Below are 21,582 nucleotides of genomic sequence, written 5' to 3' on the forward strand. Positions count from 1 at the left end.
CACAGAATTTTACTGCTTTAGAGTTAAAAAAATGCCTAACAGGTTTTAAGAGAAGTCGAGCTCCGGGTTTAGACGGGCTTCCTGCAGAATTCTATCTGACCTATTGGGACCTTTTATCATCAGACATTTTAGATGTTTTTAAAGATTTTGAAAAACTCGACCGACTGCCTGACAGTTTTAGAGTGGGAATAGTGACTCTACTTTATAAAAAAAATTATAAGACTGACCTAAAGAATTGGAGGCCCATCACACTTTTAAACTTTGACTGTAAACTTTTTAGCAAGGTTTTAGCGACACGGATGTCCTCTGTTTTAGAGGAGGTAATTCACCCAGACCAAGCTTGTGCCATCTCAGGGAGACAACTCACCGACAGCCTCGTACTGATTCGAGACATCATTGATTACGCTAGAGACAGAAACACCCGGCTTGTCATCTTAAATTTAGACTTTGAAAAAGCATTTGATCGGGTCTCGCATCAATATCTCTTTCAGGTGTTGCAGCCATCGAAAAGGGCCCGATTGTTCCTACTTGGTGAGCTTTGCTTGGTTGAGACGCTTGCCCCCCCCCCCCCCCCCTGCTCCTCGGCTGACCAAGTAGAAACAATCTATTCGATGGCTGCCTTGTCTTGTAAGGCGACTCTACTCAGAGAAGTCACTCTGCAAAGTAGCAAGATTTCTTTTGCACAGACAGAAAGGGCTTCACCCGCAAAGGTAAAGCCTGCCAATAATAGAAACAACTCATTAGTGCTGCTCTCCACGGAAGTCTTTAGTAAAAGGCGAAAGACTTGTATGTTATGAAGAGAAACCAGAGTACGATTATCCGTCACTGCGGGAGCAGGGCATCAGGCTAGTTGGTATAGCCACCTTCCCCATGGTGAGCTTTGCTTGGTTGAGACGCTTGCCCCCCCCCCCTGCTCCTCGGCTGACCAAGTAGGAACAATCGGGCCCTATTCGATGGCTGCCTTGTCTTTTACTCTATGCAAAAGACAAGGCAGCAACAAAAACACCACGAGAATCCCGTATTGAGGCTTTGTTCTGACCGCTCATTCGGTGTCGCGTTTCTTTCAAGCAATTCTCCCGGTTAGCCGACACTCGGCTCGCTCCCATAGCCGTGTTAAAGTCTACTTCGCATTCACTCTCTTTTCTCAGCAGACTCTTGGGATTTTATCTATAAAATGAATTCCTTCACTCAAACTATGATAAAACTGCTTTGTCGTTCATATTTACCATGTCTAGAAAGATTTAAACAAAAAAAAACAACGTTGTACTTTGCAGTAAAAGAAAGAGCAAATCTAAAGTTTCAGGAATCCGAGAATAAGCTTACTTTCATGAGTGCTTCACGATTTCGGATTTTGCTATAAAATGAATTCCTTCACTCAAACTAAATTAAAACTGCTAAACCGCTAATCTGTTACATGTAAGGCAGATGTCAAATTCACCGAAATAGGATCTAAGGGTATTCGGCCAATCGAGCTGTAGCAGCTTTGGTAAAAGAGTATAAGTTGAAGAGTTTGTGAATAAAGGTGTGCGCACACATAGTGTGCTGTACGAAAATAGGCAGGGAGCAATGCCGGCTGGGGTATATGTTCTTGTATGTTGTCTGACTGTTTGATTTGAATGTGTTGTGTAAGTGTCCTGTTGAATGTTACATGTTTGGGCTTTGACACGCTTCACTGTGGTTGTTAACTGTGTGGTGTGTCCTGAAATGTTATATGTTTGGGCTGTGTGACATGCTTAATGCTTGTCAGTAGCTACCCACTTATTCATATATAGCAACTGACAACATAAGAAGTCCGGACATACTTTGATAGTAGTTGTAGAAGTATCCTTATTGATAATAGATCACTAATTCATAGTGATAGAACAGTAGATGAACAGGTGCTTGCACATGTCTCACGAAAATAAAATGGGTGTATCATTGCTGATGGCAGAGCAATACTGCCAAACTTATGAGTTCTTGTGGCAAACTTGATTCAGTGTCTTGACGTGTATACGCTGTTTCGCTGACTTGATTGTCACAAGAAACAAAGTGTGTTTGATAAGATCCGACCATTTTATTACGGGAGGATCAGTATGTATGGATTCTGATGTGACTGATAAACCCATTCGTATCTTAAGCATAATCTAATACATGATACAACGCCCTGGCACACGATAAAAAAAAAAGAGAGAGAGCGGTTTTGTGTCCCCACAGTCCATAATGTAGAAAAGAGAGAAAAAAGCCTTTCTGATTTGGTGTGTGTGCTCATAGTGCAGAGTGTAGAGAAAAGAAAGCCGTTTTGGTGTCACGGGTGTTGTGACTTACACACACACATTTCTAAATTGAGAAAGGAAATTATTTTAGAGGAAGCACTAGAGTTTAGATCCCACATTTGTTGATAGGCATTCATTTATTTCTTCACTTCTGATGAAGTTTCAACAATAAACAACAAACTTTGTATTATGAGAAAGAACCAGAATCATTCTTCAGGAATCCGAAAATAAGCTCTATTTTATGAGTTATGCACGAATTCGGATTCTCCTATAAAACGAATTCCTTAACTCAAACCAAGTTAAGACTGCTTTGTCCTTCATATTTATTCATGTCTAATCAAGTTTCAACGATAAACAACGTTGTACTTTGTAGAATGAGAAAGAACTTCTTCAGCAATAAGCATCTCTCGACATATGACGAAATACAGATTTTGCTATAAAATTAATTCCTTCTATCAGCCTGACTTAAAACTGTTTGTCCTCCTTATTTATCCACTTCAAATCAAGTTTCAACAATTAAAAAAATTTGTAGTTTGAGAAAGAACAACTTAATCTTCAGCAATCAGTATAAAAAGAGGTGCAAATGCCAACCATACATACCTAAAAGGTGGAGCGGAAGTATTCAGCTGCAAGTAGGTGTGAATGTTCGACCATAATTTGTAAAAAGCGGGTAAGAAAAGGTTCGAATGCCCGACTATATATTAACAAAAGCGGGAGGAGATGTCTTCGGATGAGAGTGGGTGAGAATTTCCAACCATAATCTATAAAATACGGTGAAAAAAAATATGTGAATGCCTCATAGAACACTAAAAGCGGAAGTGTTCGGCTGCAAGAAGGTGTGAATGTCCGACTATATTTGGTGAAAAGCAGGTGAAGCAAGGTCTGAATGCCCAACCTTACATCATCAAAAGCGAGATCAGAGGTGTTTGGCTGCAAGAAGGCCATAGTTTGCCAAAAGCGAGTAAGGTGCGAATGACCGAGTAAATATCAACAAAAGTGGGGGCGGAGGTCTTCGGATGCAAGTGGGTGTGAATATCCCACCATACAAGTATGGTGGAGAGGAAGCTGTGAATGGCCGACCATAGTAAAAGGCGGGTGAGAGAAGGTGCGAATGTCAAACCATACATAATCAAAAGAAGGAGCGGAGGTGTTCTGCTGTAAGAAGGTGTGAATGTCCAACCATAGTTCGTAAAAAGCGGGTAAGAAAAGGTTAAAATACCCGACTGTACACAATCAATAGCGGGAGCGGAGTTGTTCGGCTACTAAAAGGTGTGAAAGTCCGACCATGGTTTGTAAAAAGCGGGTAAGAAAAGGTGCGAATGCCCGACAATGTATGATCAAAAGAGGGAGTGGAGGTTTTCGGCTGCAAGAAGGTCTGAATGTCCAACCATAATTTGTAAAAACCGGGGAAGAAAAGGCTCGAAAGCCCGACTATACACCATCAAAAGTGGGAGCGGAGGTGTTCAGCTGCAAGACGGTCTGAATGTCCATCAATAATTGCTAGAAAACATGAAAGAAAATTTTCGAATATCAAACTGCACATGATCATAAGCGGGAGAGGAGGTGTTCAGCTGCAAGAAGGTGTGAATGTCTACCCATAATTACTGAAAAATGGGTAAGAAAAGGTGCGAATGCCTAACCATACATCATCAAAAGAGGGAGCGGAGGTGTTCCGCTGTAAGACGGTGTGAATGTCCGACCATAGATGGTAAAAAGCGGGTAAGAAAAGGTTAAATTACCCGACTGTACACAATCAAAAGAGGAAGCGGAGTTGTTCAGCTAAGAGAAGGTGTGAAAGTCCGACCTTGGTTTGTAAAAAGCGGGTAAGAAAAGGTTCGTATGCCCGAATATACACCATCAAAAGCGGAAGCGGAGGTGTTCGGCTGCAAGATATTGTGAACGTCCGACCAAAGTTTGTAAAAAGCAGTTAAGAAAAGGTTCGAATATCTAACCAAACATAATCAAAAGCGGGAGCAGAGCTGTTCAACTGGAAGTAGGTGTGAATGTCAGATCATAATTTGCAAAAAGCTGATGAGAAAGGGTGAGAATGCCCGACTATACACCATCAAATTGCGGTAGGGGATTATTCGGCTGTGAGTAGGTGTGAATCTCCAACCATAATTGCTGAAAAATGTGTTAGAAAAGGTAAAAATGACGGTCCATACATAATCAAAATCGGGAGAGGTGGTGTTCAGCTGCAAGAAGGTCTAAATGTCCATCAATAATTGCTAGAAAACATGAAAGAAAATTTCCGAAAATCAAACCACACATGATCATAAGTGGGAGAGGAGGTGTTCAGCTGCAAGAAGGTGTGAATGTCCACCCATAATACCTGAAAAATGGGTAAAAAAAAGGTGCGAATGCCCAACCATACATCATCAAAAGCAGGGGTGCATGTGTTCGGCTACAAGAAGGTGTGAACGTCCAACCAAAGTTTGTAAAAAGCAGTTAAGAAAAGGTTCGAATATCCAACCATACATAATCAAAAGCGGGAGCAGAGCTGTTCGACTGCAAGTAGGTGTGAATGTCAGATCATAATTTGCAAAAAGCTGATGAGAAAGGGTGAGAATGCCCGACTATACACCATCAAATGCAGGAGCGGAGGTGTTCGGCTCTTAGTAGGTGTGAATGTCCGACCATAATTGCTGAAGAATGTGTTAGAAAAGGTAAGAATGCTGGACCATACATCATCAAAAGCGGGAGAGGTGGTGTTCAGCTGCAAAAAGGTGTGACTGTTCGACTAAAGTTTGTAAAAAGTTGGTAAGACAAGGTGCGAATGCCTGACAATGTATGATCAAAAGCGGGAGCGGAGGTGTTCAGCTGCAAGAAGGTCTACATGTCCATCAATAATTGCTAGAAAACATGAAAGAAACTTTTCGAAAATCAAACCGCACATGATCATAAGTGGGATAGGAGGTGTTCAGCTGCAAGGTGTGAATGTCCACCCATAATTCCTGAAAAATGGGCAAAAAAAAGGTGTGAATGCCCAACCATACATCATCAAAAGCAGGAGTGGAAGTGTTCGGCTACAAGAAGGTGTGAACGTCCAACCAAAATATGTAAAAAGAAGTTAAGAAAAGGTTCGAATATCCAACCAAACATAATCAAAAGCGGGAGCAGAGCTGTTCGACTGCAAGTAGGTGTGAATGTCAGATCATAATTTGCAAAAAGCTGATGAGAAAGGGTGAGAATGCCCGACTATACATCATCAAATGCGGGAGCGGAGTTGTTCGGCTGTGAGTAGGTGTGAATCTCCGACCATAATTGCTGAAAAATGTGTTAGAAAAGGTAAAAATGCCGGTCCATACATCATCAAAAGCGGGAGCAGAGCTGTTCGACTGCAAGTAGGTGTGAATGTCAGATCATAATTTGCAAAAAGCTGATGAGAAAGGTTGAGAATGCCCGACTATACACCATCAAATGCGGGAGCGGAGTTGTTCGGCTGTGAGTAGGTGTGAATCTCCGACCATAATTGCTGAAAAATGTGTTAGAAAAGGTAAGAATGCCGGTCCATACATCATCAAAAGCGAGAGAGGTTGTGTTCGGCTGCAAGTAGGTGTGAATGTCCAGCCATAATTACTCACAAACGGGTAAGAAAAGGTAGTATTGCCAGACCATATATGATCAAAACAGGGAGCGGAGGTGGTTCAGCTGCAAGAAGGTTTGAATGTCCGACTAAAGTTCAAATATATTAACAAAAGCGGGAGGAGAGGTCTTCGGATGAGAGTGGTTGAAAATTTCCGACCATAATGTATAAAATGCGGTGAAAAAAAGGTGTGATAGAACACTAAAAGGTGGAGCGGAAGTGTTCGGCTGCAAGAAGGTGTGAATGTCCGACTATATTTGGTGAAAAGCAGGTGAAGCAAGGTCTGAATGCCCAACCTTACATCATCAAAAGCGAGATCAGAGGTGTTTGGCTGCAAGAAGGCCATAGTTTGCCAAAAGCGGGTAAGGTGCGAATGTCCGACTAAATATCAACAAAATTTGGGGCGGAGGTGTTCGGATGCAAGTGGGTGTGAATGTCCGACTATATTTGGTGAAAAGCAGGTGAAGCAAGGTCTGAATTCCCAACCTTACATCATCAAAAGCGAGATCAGAGGTGTTTGGCTGCAAGAAGGCCATAGTTTGCCAAAAGCGGGTAAGGTTCGAATGTCCGACTAAATATCAACAAAATTTGGGGCGGAGGTCTTCGGATGCAAGTGGGTGTGAATATCCCACCATACAAGTATGGTGGAGAGGAAGCTGTGAATAGCTGACCATAGTTTGGAAAAAGCGGGTAAGAAAAGGTTTGAATGCCCGAACATACACCATCAAAAGAGGGAGCGGAGGTGTTCCGCTGTACGAAGGTGTGAATGTCCGACCATACTTGGTAAAAAGCGGGTAAGAAAAGGTTAAAATACCCAACTGTACACAATCAATAGCGGGAGCGGATGTGTTCGGCTACAAGAAGATGTGAAAGTCCGACCATGGTTTGTAAAAAGCGGGTAAGAAAAGGTGCGAATGTCCGACGATGTATGATCAAAAGAGAGAGCGGAGGTTTTCGGATACAAGAAGGTTTGAATGTCCCACCATAGTTTGTAAAAAGCGGGTAAGAAAAGGTTCGAATGCCCGACTATACACCATCAAAAGCGGGAGCAGAAGTGTTCCGCTGTAAGATGGTGTGAATGTCCGACCATAGTTGGTAAAAAGCGGGTAAGAAAAGGTTAAAATACCCGACTGTACACAATCAATAGCGGGAGCGGAGTTGTTCGGCTACAAGAAGGTGTGAAAGTCCGACCATGGTTTGTAAAAACCGGGAAAAAAAGGCTCGAAAGCCCGACTATACACCATCAAAAAGAAGGTTTGAATGTCCATCAATAATTGCTTTAAAACAAGAAAGTAAATTTTCGAATATCAAACCGCACATGATCATAAGCGGGAGAGGAGGTGTTCGGCTGCAAGAAGGTGTGAATGTCCACCCATAATTCATGAAAAATGGGTAAAAAAAAAGGTGCGAATGCCTAACAATACATTATCAAAAGCAGGTGTGAATGTCAGATCATAATTTGTAAAAAGCTGATGAGAAAGGGTGAGAATGCCCGACTATACACCATCAAATGCGGGAGCGGTGGTGTTCGGCTCTGAGTAGGTGTGAATCTCCGACCATAATTGCTGAAGAATGTGTTAGAAAAGGTAAGAATGCTGGACCATACATCATCAAAAGCGGGAGAGGTGGTGTTCGGCTTCAAAAAGGTGTGACTGTTCGACTAAAGTTTGTAATAAGTGGGTAAGACAAGGTGCGAATGCCTGACAATGTATGATCAAAAGCGGGAGCGGAGGTGTTCAGCTGCAAGAAGATCTACATGTCCATCAATAATTGCTAGAAAACATGAAAGAAACTTTTCGAAAATCAAACCGCACATGATCATAAGTGGGATAGGAGGTGTTCAGCTGCAAGGTGTGAATGTCCACTCATAATTCCTGAAAAATGGGCAAAAAAAATGTGTGAATGCCCAACCATACATCATCAAAAGCAGGAGTGGAAGTGTTCGGCTACAAGAAGGTGTGAACGTCCAACCAAAATATGTAAAAATAAGTTAAGAAAAGGTTCGAATATCCAACCAAACATAATCAAAAGCGGGAGCAGAGCTGTTCGACTGCAAGTAGGTGTGAATGTCAGATCATAATTTGCAAAAAGCTGATGAGAAAGGGTGAGAATGACCGACTATACATCATCAAATGCGGGAGCGGAGTTGTTCGGCTGTGAGTAGGTGTGAATCTCCGACCATAATTGCTGAAAAATGTGTTAGAAAAGGTAAAAATGCCGGTCCATACATCATCAAAAGCGAGAGAGGTTGTGTTCGACTGCAAGTAGGTGTGAATGTCCAGCCATAATTACTCACAAACGGGTAAGAAAAGGTAGTAGCCAGACCATATATGATCAAAACAGGGAGCGGAGGTGGTTCAGCTGCAAGAAGGTTTGAATGTAAAACTAAAGTTCAAATATATTAACAAAAGCGGGAGGAGAGGTCTTCGGATGAGAGTGGTTGAAAATTTCCAACCATAATGTATAAAATGCGGTGAAAAAAAAGGTGTGATAGAACACTAAAAGGTGGAGCGGAAGTGTTCGGCTGCAAGAAGGTGTGAATGTCCGACTACAGTGTACAGTCGGGTATTTTAACCTTTTCTTACCCGCTTTTTACCAACTATGGTCGGACATTCACACCTTCTTACAGCGGAACACCTCCGCTCCCTCTTTTGATAGTGTATGTTCGGGCATTCGAACCTATTCTTACCCCCTTTTTACAAACTATGCTCGGAGCTCCGCTCCGGTATTTGATGGTGTATAGTCAGGCATTCTCAACCTTTCTCATCAGCTTTTTGCAAATTCAAATTCACACCTACTTGCAGTCGAACAGCTCTGCTCCCGCTTTTGATTATGTTTGGTTGGATATTCGAACCTTTTCTTTACTGCTTTTTAAAAACTTTGGTCGGACGTTCACACCTTCTTGCAGCCGAACACCTCCGCTTCCACTTTTGATGGTATATATTCGGGCATTCGAACCTTTTCTTACCCGTTTTTTACAAACCATGGTCGGACTGTCACACATTCTTGTAGCCAAACACATCCGCTCCCGCTATTGATTGTGTACAGTCGGGTATTTTAACCTTTTCTTACCCGTTTTATACCAACTATGGTCTGACATTCACACCTTCTTACAGCGGAACTCCTCCGCTCCCTCTTTTGATGGTGTATGTTTGGGCATTCGAACCTTTTCTTACCCGCTTTTTACAAACTATGCTCGGACATTCAAACCTTCTTGTAGCCGAACACATCCACTCCTGCTTTTGATGATGTATGGTTGGGCATTCAAACCTACTTGTTGCCCGCTTTTCATTAATTTTGGGTGGACATTCACACCTTGTCACAGCCAAACACCTCCGCTCCCTGTTTTGATCATGTATGGTTGGACATTCGCACCTTTTCTCACCCGCTTTTTGCAAACTATGGTCGGCTGTTCACAGCTTCCTCTCCACCATACTTGTATGGTGGGATATTCACACCCACTTGCATCCGAAGACCTTTTGTTGATATTTAGTCGGTCATTCGCAGCTTACCCGCTTTTGGCAAACTAAGGCCTTCTTGCAGCCAAACACCTCTGATCTCGCTTTTGATGATGTAAGGTTGGGCATTCAGACCTTGCTTCACCTGCTTTTCACCAAATATAGTCAGACATTCACACCTTCTTGCAGCCGAACACTTCCGCTCCACCTTTTAGTGTTCTATCACACCTTTTTTTTCACCGCATTTTATAGATTATGGTTGGAAATTCTCAACCACTCTCATCCGAACACCTCTCCTCCCGCTTTTGTTAATATATTTGAACTTAATTCGGACATTCACACCTTCTTGCAGCTGAACCACCTCCGCTCCCGCTTATGATCATGTGCGGTTTGATATTCGAAAATTTTCTTTCATGTTTTAAAGCAATTATTGATGGACATTCAAATCTTCTTGTAGCCGAACACATCCACTCCTGCTTTTGATGATGTATGGTTTGGCATTCGCACTCTTTTTTTACCAATTTTTCAGGAATTATGGGTGGACATTCAGACCTTCTTGCAGCCGAAAACCTCCGCTCCCTCTTTTGATCATACATTGTCGGGCATTCGCACCTTGTCTTACCCGCTTTTTATAAACTTTAGTCGGACATTCACACCTTCTTGCAGCTGAACGACCTCCGCTCCCTGTTTTGATCATGTATGGTCTGGCAATACTACCTTTTCTTACCCGTTTGTGAGTAATTAATCCCAAAATATTGAGCATAAAATAAGTCTTTATGCTGATGATGTGTTACTTTTCCTTCAGAACTCACAGACGTCTCTCACTCACACGATCACACTCATAAATAAATTCTCAGCACTTTCTGACTACTCTATCAACTGGTCTAAGACCACAGTTCTGCCCATTAACTGTAGGGTCCATAATATAACTGCGATCACTTTACAGTCAGGAAATATTAGATATTTAGGCATAAACATTTCCTCCAGGCTCTCAGAGCTAACAAAGCTAAATTATGTGCAATTATTAAAGACAGTAGAGGACAATCTCTCTCGTTGGAAGTCCTTACCTATATCACTTATGGGGAGAGTTACATCCATTAAAATGATGATACTACCAAAAGTTAACTATTTGTTTTCAATGATCCCCATAAAACCATCTGCTACTTGGTTTAAGTCACTAGATTCATGCATCTCCAAATTTCCGTGGAAAAACAAACCACCACGTATTAGTTTAAAAACCCTACAGAAGACCAAGGACAGTGGTGTATTAGATTTACCTCATTTTCAGCACTATTCCTTAGCCAATAGGTTACAATATATATCAAAATGGTTTAAACCTTGTTGTTGTCACAGTTCCCAGAGACGTTGTAATCGTTGAGGATTCTATATTCACCCCCTCATTAGAGGCACGTGTTGAAGATTGATGACACTGAATCTTCTTCTCTGTTCATTGCTGGCATCATTCCCAGCATCGTAAGTGTTCGTGGCATTGTTAGCCTCTTCTTCTGGATCTTGATATCGAGAATCCTTTTGTATTTCTGGTTTGTCAGTCCTCTCTCTTCGTTCACCGGAGTCTTCGTCTTTTTGTCCTTGAGTTTGCTGATTTTTTCTTCTTTTGATGCCTTGACACAATGTGACAGGTGATACCACGTGGGAGATCCTTTAACTTGGACTGCTGTCCCTGTGCTGCGAAATGGCTGTGCTGCTCAAATGGTCTCTCCTTCATCATGGTTACATGCTGCCATTCCGACATCTCGCCATTCCGACATGGGTCTCCAATTGTCGGAATGGCGACACTTAATTTTTTATCAAACGTCCCGCCATTCCGACACTTTTTTCCTCCTATGGTCGGAATGGCGGTATGTTTTTTTTTAAATTTAACATACCGCCATTCCGACAGTTCCTTTTAATAGCCTATTTTTTACCCAAAACATTTTGCACTAATGATATGCCGGCGCAAATACGCCCTAAAGTTTGGCGCACAAGCTCTGCACATCCAGAGGCCACAGCCTCGCAAACAAACTTTAATAATCTATTATCAAAATCCCCTGAATTTCAAATATAAAAATACAGATATTAATGTAACTCTGGCGAGACTGAAACTGATTAAGCAGAAATACAGTGTCAGTGAGCTGTCACAGCAGCCAGCTGGAGCGGAGCTCTCCACAGAGCCAATGCGTCTTTTGCACGCTGTCATCATATGCAAAAGTAATAATTGCAATAACAGATATCACGGCTACTGCACAGGACACAGTTGCGAGCACTCTGCCTTGCCTTGCCAATAGGAGAAGAGAGAAATGACAGCATAGAACGTATAAAACACAACAAAATGCAGTAAAATCGTTTATTCATGTTATTCACGTGATTTATGAGTACTCACTCCAATTTTGGGAAGCGCGGATGGGCTTTGCGCATTTGCTTTCTTTTAGTTAACTTTCGTTTCTTTTGGATTCTTGTGCGTGTTATGGAGCCGTTTCGGTCCATGTTTGTAAGTCTTTTTTTCCTGGATTAAATTTTCGGAAGTTGAAACAAGTAGCATTGGAGTGTGTGATTGAAAACCACCGCGGACTGCTTCTCCTCCTCCAGTTGCCGAGACTTTGTGTTTTTGATAACGCTTGTCTATAAACATGTGTTAAACATATAAATTGCATGAACAGAAAGAAGGGACTCACCTGTTGAGTAACACACATTTCCTTATACGGAAAGCCTTGACGGAATGGTGGGACATTTGAACGTCGGAATAGCGGGATGTCGGAATGGTGGGATGTCGGAATGGTGGGATGTCGGAATGGTGGGACGTTTGCATGTCGGAATGGTGGTATGTCGGAATGGTGGGATGTCGGAATGGTGGGATGTCGGAATAGCGGGATGTCAGAATGGCGGGATTTCGGAATGGTTGTTGCCACCCCCTTCATCATATACACAGTTATTTATACATCACCTTCCACCATGAAGCGTCCCTTTTTGTTTCTCTCTTTGTTCTTAAAATGCTGTTATGCATGTCTAAACCAATCCATTAAATTAGATCATTTTTGCAGTAAAGCGATCTACAATGTGCTTGGTCGCAAAGCTGCTCATCTGTGGTAAACAGCTCTTCAGAAAGGCATTCTTCAATTGATTTCACTAATTTTATGTAATAATTTTGTGATTTCCTACAAAACTACACTTCTTCTCCCATCTGTCTGAGTATTTAATATTGTCTGGGTCCCGTTAAAACATGTATTTTTCCCATCTAATTCCTTGTTTGCTTTAAAACAAGTATTGCCCATTTTCTATCCCTTCAGTAGCCAATCAGTTTGTATGGAGTACACTGGAGCAACTTGACTGATCAGTAAAACACTGCTTTTGTTGTCACCGCAAGGCTTCCCCCGTCGGTTGTTTCACTGAGACACTACTGAGTAACTATAACTCAACACAGTTTATACACATAACATTCATATACATACTAACAAACAAACAAACAATTATTTATCGCAATTTTCTCATCTCTGTTTGAACGTACACCCAGGTAAATATTCCTGTAGTCTTCTCATACCGACTATGGACCCATTCATTGTTTAACTTCACTGTTTTGCAAATCCTAATTGAATATTACAGATTGACATTGAACTTTACTGGATAAGCAGGTCTTCATTGCATTCAGCAGCCTATATGTGAGCATCTATGTGTAAGCTGTTCTTCTTTGCATTTATCAGCAGCAAGCAATTCTTCATTGCACATGCATATGAAAATAGTAAAACAATTCCAATGCGTTAGCGAAACCTTCTATATCAGGAGTGTCCATCATGATGCTGGGAATAGAACCTCTTTCCCAGAATAGTTCAACCTTCATTACTCAACTGATCATAACTCCGCAATGAGTACATTTCAAAGTATCATTCCTCTACATGTATTCAAAAATCTATGTGTAAATATTTAATATTTCTTATATTTGTTGATGTCATTCTGTGTGCATGTGGCCTAAACCCAATCTCTGTGTGGCAATTTTAATTTAAACAAGTTGGACTCTGCCTCTGATCATTTAAAAAAGGTGTGTACCAATATCAACCTTTCTCAGGTAATTGCTGATCCTACAAAACCAAAGAGATCCTTCAAGGTTGTCCCTGATTTGCTCAATCTTAACAAATCAAACGTAGAAAATCCGCAGTATCTGAACTTGGTGTTAGTTATCACCGCTCAATAGCCTGTATCAGAATTGCAAAAATGAAAAAATTAGGTCCACGCTTGGTATTCAGATCCTGAAACATCTCCATGAGCAGGCTTTTTTTTAACTGATCTGTTGAATAGTTATATGACACTGTTAAAATCCCAGATGAAGATCTAGCACTTGACCATTTTTGTAAATCTTCTAATTCCATAGTTGATAAACACGCCCCTTTTAAAAAGTATAGAACTTAGAACAGGTCTAGTCCCTGGCTTTCGGCAGAACTGTCTTCTTTACTTTTTTTTTTTTTTTCCCTTCAGAAGAATTGTAGTCTGAATACCTTTGATGCCAAACAGATTTGCTTTGCCAAGGGAAGTTTTATAAATGTAAAGCTCCCCTTGATGCCCATTTATTTATTTCTGTTTACAATATATGACATGAACTGAACTGAACCAGACCGGGGGACAAGGAAAGAAGAAGAGGAAAGAAGACTTGGACTGCTGTCCCTGTGCTGCAGTTCAGAGTACCCACCCTTTTTGGAGTCTCTGGGGGAGGCACTGGAGAATGCTCCTACCGGAGACTCCCTCGTTCTGCTGGGGGACTTCAATGCTCACGTGCGCAATGACAGTGAGACCTGGAGGGGTGTGATTGGGAGGAACGGCCCCCCCGATCTGAACCAGAGTGGTGTTATGTTGTTGGACTTCTGTGCTGGTCATGGACTGTCCATAACGAACACCATGTTCAGACATAAGGGTGTCCATATGTGCACTTGGCACCAGGACACCCTTGGCCGCAGTTCGATGATCGACTTTGTGGTTGTATCATCGGACTTGCGGCCGTATGTCCTGGACACTCGGGTGAAGAGAGGGGCGGAGCTGTCAACTGATCAACGCCTGGTGGTGAGTTGGCTCCGCTGGTGGGGGAGGATGCCGATCAGACCTGGCAGGCCCAAACGTATTGTGAGGGTCTGCTGAGAGCGTTTGTCAGAATCCCCCGTCAGAAGGAGCTTTAACTCCCACCTCCGGCAGAGCTTCAACCATATCCCGGGGGAGGTGGGGGACATTGAGTCCGAATGGGCCATGTTCCGTGACTCCATTGCCGAGGCAGCTGATCGGAGTTGTGGCCGTAAGGTGGTCGGTGCCTGTCGTGGCGGCAACCCTCGAACCTGCTGGTGGACACCAGTGGTGAGGGAAGCCGTCAAGCTGAAGAAAGAGTCCTATCAGGCCTTTTTGGCCAGTGGGACCCTGGAAGCAGCTGATAGGTACCGACAGGCCAGACGGGCCGCGGCGTTGGCGGTTGCAGAGGCAAAAACTCGGGCCTGGGAGGAGTTCGGTGAGACCATGGAGAACGATTTACGGACGGCCTCGAAGAGATTCTGATCCACCATCCGGCGTCTCAGGGGGGGGGGAGCGGCTCACAGTCAACACTGTTTACAGTGGGGACGGGGCTTTGCTGACCTCAACTAGGGATGTTGTGAGTCGGTGGGGGGAGTACTTCGAGGAACTCCTCAATCCTACCAACACGTGCTCGGAAGAGGCAGAGTCGGAGAGCTCGGAGACGGGGCCTCCCATTTCTGGGGCTGAGGTTGCCGAGGTGGTCAAAAAGCTCCTCGGTGGCAAGGCCCCGGGGGTGGATGAGGTCCGTCCTGAGTTTCTCAAGGCTCTGGATGTTGTAGGGCTGTCTTGGCTGACACGCCTCTGCAGCATCGCGTGGACATCAGGGACAGTGCCTCTGGACTGGCAGATTGGGGTGGTGGTCCCCCTCTTTAAAAAGGGGGACCGGAGGGTGTGTTCCAACTATAGTATAACACTCCTCAGCCTCCCTGGTAAGGTCTATTCGGGGGTATTGGAGAGGAGGATCCGTCGGATAATCGAACCTCGGATTCAGGAGATGCAGTGTGGCTTTCGTCCTGGCCGTGGAACAGTGGACCAGCTCTATACCCTCGGCAGGATCCTGGAGGGTGCATGGGAGTTCGCCCAACCAGTCTACATGTGTTTTGTAGACTTGGAGAAAGCGTTCGACCGTGTCCCTCGTGGAGTCCTGTGGGGGGTGCCGTCCTGACTGTTGTTTGTGCCTATGCGCCAAACAGCCCTTGATAGGGGCCGTTCGGTCTCTGTATGACCGGTGCCAGAGTTTGGTCCGCATTGCCGGCAGTAAGTCGGATACGTTTCCGGTGAGAGTTGGACTCCGTCAGGGCTGCCCTTTGTCACCGATTCTGTTCCTAACTTTTATGGACAGAATTTCTAGGCGCAGCCAGGGCGTTGAGGGTGTCCGATTTGGCGACGTCAGAATCGGGTCTCTGCTTTTTGCAGATGATGTGGTTCTGTTAGCGTCGTCAGGCCGTGACCTTCAGCTCTCACTGGAGCGATTCGCAGCCGAGTGTGAAGCGGCTGGGATGAGAATCAGCACCTCCAAATCCGAGACTATGGTTCTCAGCCGGAAAAGGGTGGAATGCTCTCTCCGGGTCGGGAATGAGATCCTTCCCCAAGTGGAGGAGTTCAAGTATCTCGGGGTCTTGTTCACGAGTGAGGGACGAATGGAGCGGGAGATTGACGGGCGGATCGGTGCGGCGTCTGCAGTGTTGCGGGCTCTGCACCGACCCGTCGTTGTGAAGAGGGAGCTGAGCCAGAAGGCGAAGCTCTCTACTTACTGGTCAATCTACGTTCCCATCCTCACCTATGGTCACGAGTTGTGGGTAGTGACCGAAAGAACAAGATCGCGAATACAAGCGGCCGAAATGGGTTTCCTCCGCAGGGTGTCTGGGCTCTCCCTTAGAGATAGGGTGAGAAGCTCAGTCATCTGGGAGGGGCTCGGAGTAGAACCGCTGCTCCTCCGCATTGAGAGGAGTCAGATGAGGTGGCTCGGGCATCTGGTTAGGATGCCCCCTGGGCGCCTCTCTGGGGAGGTGTTCCGGGCATGTCCCACTGGGAGGAGACCCCGGGGAAGACCCAGGACACGCTGGAGAGACTATGTCTCTCGGCTGGCCTGGGAACGCCTCGGGGTCCCCCCGGAAGAGCTGGAGGAAGTGGCCGGGGACAGAGACGTCTGGGTTTCTCTACTCAAGCTGCAGCCCCCGCGACCCGACCCCCGGATAAGCGGCAGATGATGGATGGATGGATGGATGGTTTAGACATGCATAACAGCATTTTAAGAACAAAGAGAGAAACAAAAAGGGACAACGCTTCATGGTGGAAGGTGATGTATAAATAACTGTGTATATGACGAAGGGGGTGGCAACACCCATTCCGAAATCCCGCCATTCTGACATCCCGCTATTCCGACATCCCACCATTCCGACATACCACCATTCCGACATACAACCATTCCGACATGCAAACGTCCCACCATTCCGACATCCCACCATTCCGACATCCCGTTATTCCGACGTTCAAATGTCCCACCATTCCGACAAGGCTTTCCGTATAAGGAAATGTGTGTTACTCAACAGGTGAGTCCCTTCTTTCTGTTCATGCAATTTATATGTTTAACACATGTTTATAGACAAGCGTTATTAAAAACACAAAGTCTCGGCAACTGGAGGAGGAGAAGCAGTCCGCGGTGGTTTTCAATCACACACTCCAATGCAACTTGTTTCAACTTCCGAAAATTTAATCCAGGAAAAAAAGGCTTACAAACATGGACCAAAACGGCTCCATAACACGCACAAGAATCCAAAAGAAACGAAAGTTAACTAAAAGAAAGCAAATAAAAAGTATGAAGTGGTCAAAATTGGTTTTACGCATGCCTATGTGCGTCTGGCACATGCGTCTTCGGGCTCTCCCACGTTGGTTTGTGGATGAAAGCTATATGTTCAGCTGTAATGTCATGTAAAAACAATCTCTACATGACATTTACTCCCAGGTGTGACCAGTTAGGTCCTTAAGATATCAACAGGCTGTATAAAGCCTTGCGCAACGGCTGTGTGTTTGTGACAAATGCGCAAAGCCCATCCGCGCTTCCCAAAATTGGAGCGAGTACTCATAAATCACGTGAATAACATGAATAAACGTTTTTACTGCATTTTGTTGTGTTTTATACGTTCTATGCTGTCATTTCTCTCTTCTCCTATTGGCAAGGCAAGGCAGAGTGCTCGCAACTGTGTCCTGTGCAGTAGCCGTGATATCTGTTATTGCAATTATTACTTTTGCATATGATGACAGCGTGCAAAAGACGCATGGGCTCTGTGGAGAGCGCCGCTCCAGCTGGCTGCTGTGACAGCTCACTGACACTGTATTTCTGCTTAATCAGTTTCAGTCTCGCCAGAGTTACATTAATATCTGTATTTTTATATTTGAAATTCAGGGGATTTTGATAATAGATTATTAAAGTTTGTTTGCCGGCATATCATTAGTGCAAAATGTTTTGGGTAAAAAATAGGCTATTAAAAGGAACTGTCGGAATGGCGGTATGTTAAAAAAAAAAAAAACATACCGCCATTCCGACCATAGGAGGAAAAAAGTTTCGGAATGGCGGGACGTTTGATAAAAAATTAAGTGTCGCCATTCCGACAATTGGAGACCCATGTCGGAATGCCGAGATGTCGGTATGGCAGCATGTAACCATGATGAAGGAGAGACCATTTGAGCAGCACAGCCATTTCGCAGCACAGGGACAGCAGTCCAAGTTACAGGATCTCCCACGTGGTATCACCTGTCACATTGTGTCAAGGCATCAAAAGAAGAAAAAATCCGACATGGGTCTCCAATTGTCGGAATGGCGACACTTAATTTTTGGTTTTATGGGGATCATTGAGAACAAATAGTTAACTTTTGGTAGTATCATCATTTTAATGGATGTAACTCTCCCCATAAATGATATAGTTAAGGACTTCCAACGAGAGAGATCGTCCTCTACTGTCTTTAATAATTGCACATAATTTAGCTTTGTTAGCTCTGAGAGCCTGGAGGAAATGTTTATGCCTAAATATCTAATATTTCCTGACTGTAAAGTGATCGCAGGTATATTATGGACCCTAACGTTAATGGGCAGAACTGTGGTCTTAGACCAGTTGATAGAGTAGTCAGAAAGTGCTGAGAATTTATTTATGAGTGTGATCGTGTGAGTGAGAGACGTCTGTGAGTTCTGAAGGAAAAGTAATACATCATCAGCATAAAGACTTATTTTATGCTCAATATTTTGGGATTAATTACTCACAAACGGTTAAGAAAAGGTAGTATTGCCAGACCATACATGATCAAAACAGGGAGCGGAGGTCGTTCAGCGGGTAAGAAGCGGGTAAGACAAGGTGCGAATGCCCGACAATGTATGATCAAAAGAGGGAGCGGAGGTTTTCGGCTGCAAGAAGGTCTGAATGTCCACCCATAATTCCTGAAAAATGGGTAAAAAAAAGAGTGCGAATGCCAAACCATACATCATCAAAAGCAGGAGTGGATGTGTTCGGCTACAAGAAGATTTGAATGTCCATCAATAATTGCTTTAAAACATGAAAGAAGATTTTCGAATATCAAACAGCACATGATCATAAGCGGGAGAGGAGTTGTTCAGCTACAAGAAGGTGTGAATGTCCACCCATAATTACTGAAAAATGGGTAAGAAAAGGTGAGAATGCCCAACCATACATCATCATAAGCAGGAGTGGATGTGTTCGGCTACAAGAAGGTTTAAATGTCCGACCATAGTTTGTAAAAAGCGGGTAAGAAAAGGTGAAAATACCCGACTGTACACAATCAAAAGAGGGAGCGGAGTTGTTCAGCAACAAAGAGTGAAAGTCTGACCATGGTTTGTAAAAAGTGGGTAAGAATGCCGGTCCATACATCATCAAAAGCGGGAGAGGTGGTGTTCGGCTGCAAGTAGGTGTGAATGTCCAGCCATAATTACTCACAAATGGGTAAGAAAAGGTAGTATTGCCAGACCATACATGATCAAAACAGGGAGCGGAGGTGGTTAAGCTGCAAGAAGGTGTTAATGTCCGACTAAGGTTTGTAAAAAGCGGGTAAGAAAAGGTGCGAATGCCCGACAATGTATGATCAAAAGAGGGAGCGGAGGTTTTCGGCTGAAAGAAGGTCTGAATGTCCAACCATAATTTGTAAAAACCGGGGAAGAAAAGGCTCGAAAGCCCGACTATACACCATCAAAAGCTGGAGCGGAGGTGTTCAGCTGCAAGAAGGTCTGAATGTCCATCAATAATTGCTAGAAAACATGAAAGAGAATTTTCGAATATCAAACCGCACATGATAATAAGCGGGAGAGGAGGTGTTCAGCTGCAAGAAGGTGTGAATGTCCACCCATAATTACTGAAAAATGGGTAAGAAAAGGTGCGAATTCCCAACCATACATCATCAAATGCACGAGTGGATGTGTTCGGCTACAAGAAGGTTTGAATGTCCGACCATAGTTTGTAAAAAGCGGGTAAGAAAAGGTTCGAATGCCCAAACATACACCATCAAAAGAGGGAGCGGAGGTGTTCCGCTGTAAGAAGGTGTGAATGTCCGATCATAGTTGGTAAAAAGCGGGTAAGAAAAGGTTAAAATACCCGACTGTACACAATCAAAAGAGGGAGCGGAGTTGTTCAGCTAAGAGAAGGTGTGAAAGTCCAACCATGGTTTGTAAAAAGCGGGTAAGAAAAGGTTAAAATACCCGACTGTACACAATCAATAGCGGGAGCAGAGTTGTTCGGCTACTAAAAGGTGTGAAAGTCCGACCCTGGTTTTAAAAAGCGGGTAAGAAAAGGTTCGAATGCCCGAACATACACTATCAAAAGAGGTAGCGGAGGTGTTCCGCTGTAAGACGGTGTGAATGTCGATCATAGTTGGTAAAAAGCGGGTAAGAAAAGGTTAAAATACCCGACTGTACACCATCAAAAGAGGGAGCGGAGTTGTTCAGCTAAGAGAAGGTGTGAAAGTCCGACCATGGTTTGTAAAAAGCGGGTAAGAAAAGGTTCGTATGCCCGAATATACACTATCAAAACCAGAAGCGTAGGTGTTCGGCTGCAAGAAGGTGTGAACGTCCGACCAAAGTTTGTGAAAAAGCAGTTAAGAAAAGGTTCGAATATCTAACCAAACATAATCAAAAGCGGGAGCAGAGCTGTTCGACTGCAAGTAGGTGTGAATGTCAGAGAATAATTTGCAAAAAGCTGATGAGAAAGGGTGAGAAATCCCGACTATACACCATCAAATGCGGTAGCGGAGTTGTTCGGCTGTGAGTAGGTGTGATTCTCCAACCATAATTGCTGAAAAATGTGTTAGAATAGGTAAGAATGCCGGTCCATACATCATCAAAAGCGGGAGAGGTGGTGTTCGGCTGCAAGTAGGTGTGAATGTCCATTAATAATTGCTTTAAAACATGAAAGAAAATTTTCGAATATCAAACCTTACATGATCATTAGCGGGAGAGGAGGTGTTCAGCTGGAAGAAGGTGTGAATATCCACCCATAATTACTGAAAAATGGGTAGGAAAAGATGCGAATGTCCAACCATAAATCATCAAAAGCAGGAGTGGAGTTGTTCAGCTACAAGAAGGTATGAAAGTCCAACCATGGTTTGTAAAAAGCGGGTAAGAGAAGGTTCGAATACCCGAATATATACCATCAAAAGCGGAAGCGGAGGTGTTCGGCTGCAAGAAGGTGTGAACGTCCGACCAAAGTTTGTAAAAAGCAGTTAAGAAAAGGTTTGAATATCCAACCGAACATAATCAAAAGTGGGAGCAGAGCTGTTCGACTGCAAGTAGGTGTGAATGTCAGATCATAATTGCTGAAAAATGTGATAGAAAAGACTAGAATGCCGGACAATACATCATCAAAAGCGGGAGAGGTGGTTTTTCGGCTGCAAGTAGGTGTGAATGTCCAGACATAATTACTCACAAACGGGGGAAGAAAAGGTAGTATTTCCAGACGACACATGATCAAAACAGGGAATGGAGGTGGTTCAGCTGCAAGGTGTGAATGTCTGACTAAAGTTTGTAAAAACCGTGTAAGACAAGGGGCGAATGCCCGACAATGTATGATCAAAAGAGGGAGCGGAGGTTTTCGGCTGCAAGGTCTGAATGTCCAACCACAATTTGTAAAAATCGGGGAAGAAAAGGCTCGAAAGCCTGACTATACACCATCAAAAGCGGGAGCAGAGGTGTTCCGGTGCAAGAAGGCCTGAATGTCCGACCAAAAATTACTGAAAAATGGGTAAGAAA

General features: G+C 43.7%; 1 non-coding gene across 1 annotated transcript; it reads right to left on the minus strand.

The window, feature by feature from the left end:
- Nucleotides 1-699: 699 nt before the first annotated feature.
- Nucleotides 700-813, minus strand: LOC140279039 (U5 spliceosomal RNA). The gene has a single exon (XR_011909245.1). It is a non-coding gene; the product is annotated as a U5 spliceosomal RNA (small nuclear RNA).
- Between the last annotated feature and the right edge of the window lie 20,769 nt (nucleotides 814-21,582).

Source organism: Leuresthes tenuis, unplaced genomic scaffold, assembly GCF_036924035.1.
Source record: "Leuresthes tenuis unplaced genomic scaffold, fLeuTen1.0.hap1 SCAF_20, whole genome shotgun sequence".
Classification (NCBI taxonomy): Eukaryota; Metazoa; Chordata; class Actinopteri; order Atheriniformes; family Atherinopsidae; genus Leuresthes; species Leuresthes tenuis.